The sequence below is a fragment of the Triticum dicoccoides genome, chromosome 1B (genome assembly GCF_002162155.2).
Source record: "Triticum dicoccoides isolate Atlit2015 ecotype Zavitan chromosome 1B, WEW_v2.0, whole genome shotgun sequence".
Taxonomy (NCBI): domain Eukaryota; kingdom Viridiplantae; phylum Streptophyta; class Magnoliopsida; order Poales; family Poaceae; genus Triticum; species Triticum dicoccoides.
This window is the reverse complement of record NC_041381.1, coordinates 34916014-34919845: the sequence shown is the minus strand read 5'-3', so window position 1 is coordinate 34919845 and position 3832 is coordinate 34916014. Positions and strand designations below refer to the sequence as shown.

Genomic DNA, 3832 nt, shown 5'->3' with positions numbered 1-3832 from the left:
GACGCGCCTGGTTGCTTTTTCCTTAACAAGGAAAAAACGACGGTGAAATTCAACAAACACGTCATTATCACAAAGAAGACGATAAACAGAGAGAAGATGCTGGCTGATGTGTGGAACATGAAGGATGTTGCGCAGTTTAAGAGATGAACCGGGTAAACGCGAATGACCAATGTGTGAAATAGACAAACCTGCACCATTGGCCACCTGAACCTGATCCTTGCCGTCATAGCGCTCATGAACCTGGAGGCGCTCAAGATCATTAGTCAAGTGATCCGTAGCCCCGGTATCCAACACCCAAGGAAAGTCGATGGTGTTGGTGGAGGCCGAGTTGGTGGAGTGGGAGTTGTGATCCTGATCATAGCGCATGCGACAGTTGTCGGCTTCATGGCCCCAGTTCTTGCAAATTTGGCACCGGGGACGCCAGCGGTTGCGACGCCCACCTCCTCCGCCGTTGTTGTTGCCGGCGTTGCCTCCTACACCTTGCCGGCCATTGCCGGCATAACCAGTATTGCGGTCACGGCCGCCGGTGTTGCCGCCATTACCGCCCTGGCGGTTCTGCCCTGGCTGGCCATGTCCATCAGCCGGGCGCCCCCCACCATGGGAGGAATAGGGATCGGAGTAGGGTGCGCGTCCGCCCGCGCCGTATGAACCCGAACGGGTCATGGTGTTCGCGGAGGGAGACCACCCCTCCACCGCACTCTGTTGTGCCTGCAGCGCCTCGAAGGACAGAACCAATGAGTAAAAACTGGAGTAGGGCATGGGTGCATTACTCATGCCCAAGGAGGCGGTGATGGAGTTGTAGGCAGAGCCGAGGCCAGTGAGGATGTGATCGATAAGCTCATCATCCCGGATCGGAGAGCCGGCGGCGGCCATAGTGTCGGCCAGGGCCTTCATCTTGTGCATGTATTCCGCGGCAGACAGATCATCCTTCCTCAGCGACTGAAGTTGCCGCCGGATGTGGCGGACATTGGCGCGGCTCTGGGCGCCGAACATGGCGGCGACGACTGTCCATACCGTATGCGCCGACTCGCAGCCAATAAGTTGGCATGCAATATCCTCATCCATGGAGGTGAGAAGAAGCCCCTTGACGCGCTGATCTTGAACCCACCATTGGTGGTACTCCGGGTTGGCGACGGTGGTAGCAGCGTCGCCGGTGCCGACAACGAGTGTTTTGGCCGGTGCCGCCTTGGTGACATCGAGGTGTCCATGGAGGTTGGCACCGGCAAGAAGGGTGCTGGTGATGCCCCCCCAGAGCATGAAGTTGTGGCGACCGAGGCGGACGGAGATCGTCGGGACGACGAGCGCGGCAGGGATCGAGGCGACGGGAGAAGAGACGATCGCGCCGCTAGTTTGGGCGACGGACATAGCGGCAGATGACATCGCAGCGGTGGCGTGGATGAGACAGCGCGCGGCGGCAGCGGAGCAAGTCGCGGGAGATGGCACGCGCGGCAACTGCGATCGGAAGCGGCGGCGCAGATGGATGGAATGCACTCACGGCGGATGGATGCTAGCTCACGCGGCAGATGGATGGCTAGCTTGGCTAGCTCACGCGGCGGATGGATCGCTAGCTTGGCTAGCTCGCGCAGCGATCAGAAGTAGCGGCTGCGTGGAGAGAGGATCGGACGGCGGCGCGAGGAACTTGCGGCGGCGGCCCGGCCTGATACCAAGTTAGAAACACAGGTTTAGGGTTTTGCGTGGGTGGTTGACATCCAGCCTCACGTCTCAATATATAGAGGATCACTAGACCCTACTTTACATTCATTCCATACATCATCCAACACAATAAGGTATCTCTTCCCACTTACTTATTTTTGAAGGTTCCGGAATACTTTTTAACAATTGATCTCATTGGTCTGACAAATGCTGCTTGCAATCTTGGCAGCATCAAAATCATCTGACACACAACACCACCTCTGGAGCTGGAAATACTCCTGAATTGCAGGGTCATTGTAGACAAGCTGAGCAAAGGTGGTCTTGCCAAGGCCACCCATTCCAACAATGGGAAGGACACTGATATCCCCGTTGCTAGCTTGATCAACCAACATACTCACAATCTTCTTCCTCTCTTCGTTCCTAGACCTGCTGACAATATCCTTCTCGGAGTCGATTATGAGGGAGTCTGTGTTGCGCCACTCCATGGATGGCGGTGCTTGCTGCATGTGTTTGAATCCAAAGGCATTCATCTCTGCAACAAGAACCTCCATGATGTGCACAATCCTGCACAGTTTCTTGCCCATCCTGTAACGAAATACAATGGGGCTGTGAGCAGGGAAGAGGCTTACGATATCAAAGCCAAGCTTCTTGAGGTGTCCCTTCTTCTTGGCGTTTCGTCGGAGTGCCTCGTACTTAAACTCATCGAGGACATCGTTTGCCTCATAGGCCACCTTCTTAATTGCTTCAAGCCAAGCACTCACTCCAGGTCGGGAAACTCCTTTCTCCGCATCTTCAATGATGTCTAAGATTGCCAGCAGCTTGCGGTCCAGGATCTCACGCTGCTCCTCCATGCCGTCCATCACCTTGTACTGCTTCAGAAGGTAGCTGGATGCCTTGTTCATCAACATGGATATTAGCGGCCTGACTACATACTCCGCCATTGTCAACTCTCAGCTCACAAGAACACAGGGTATCACAAGGGCTATGCAGAAGTGAAATGGTCCGTTGTTGTGCAGATCTAGATTCAGATAGATGAGCGCGTGTTGACTTTCTGGCAGGAGGTGGTTGGGGCGTGTGAGTGGAAGACGATGGGTTAAGACTTAATCGGAGGCTATGAGATAGGTACTTCGATATTAGATTAGTATTGCTGTTTGTCAAGTCTTAAGAGCGCTCTAATTTGATAGTAAGAAAGACCAAGTCTTACATGATTTTAATTTAACCGAAAAAGGGTTTTCCCCGCTTTGTACACAAAGCAACCAACCGAACCATACAGGGATAGGTGCTGGGGCGGAAGCAGCACAGACACGCCCAAAAGAAACGACAGAGAAAGAGCAAAAGAAACAAATGCTGACAACGGCGGATCAACAAAAACGAAGAAGCCTCGCGATCGCTGCGCCCACCGGAATCTACCCCTAGGCTCCAAGACACCGAAGCGCCGGCACCTATCAACACCTCCAAGAAGGATCGCGACGATGACGACGCTGCTGCCAAGGGTTTCCCCCGGTACACGACGAGGTGAGAGGCAGGGTAGCCCCAGACGCCCTCCCGGAAGGTCAGGTGGCACCCTCAAGCGCCACCGCGCCGGTGTCGGCCACGCCGACAGGGGTTTCCCCCGATCCCAACCCGCACCTCGGGCGCTCCGGATTCATCCACCAAACCAACCACCACCCTGCGCCAACACGGTCATGAGGCCCCAACGCCGTCTCACCACGGCACCACGAAATGAGGGCAGTGCGACAAAGGATCAGAGCCGGGACTAGGGCATCAGCACCGTCGGCACACGGGAGGGCCCCACCTCCACCGTCCGCGACGGTAGCCGTCCGGACGCAATAGCAGGAGCACACCAAGCCCGTGGGCCCACAGGCCCGGCTGAGCCCTCGTGGGCCCGTAAAGCTCCCGCCTTCGCGCTGCTGCCGGCACGCCATCGGCGCCGACGCCCCCATATCCGAGCCGCTCCTCCTCCTCACCGCGCCGCAAACAATGAGGTCATGCCGGGGCCCGACCCGCTAGGACCCAGATGGGGCCCGACGGGCCCAGATCTAGGCCGGGGGCGCGACGTCGGCCACCCAGCACCACCACGCCGCCTGGCCGCCAAGGAGCAGCGCCGCCACCACGTCTGCCGCCGGCCACCCCGCCGGGTCACCGGACCGCCGTCAAGCCGAGCGACACCGCCGCCGCC

At 57.4% G+C, this 3832-nt stretch overlaps 1 pseudogene; it reads right to left on the bottom strand.

Annotated features, from left to right (window-relative positions):
- Positions 1–2594, bottom strand: part of LOC119350058 — a 9825-nt pseudogene extending 7231 nt beyond the window's left edge.
- Positions 2595–3832: the final 1238 nt, after the last annotated feature.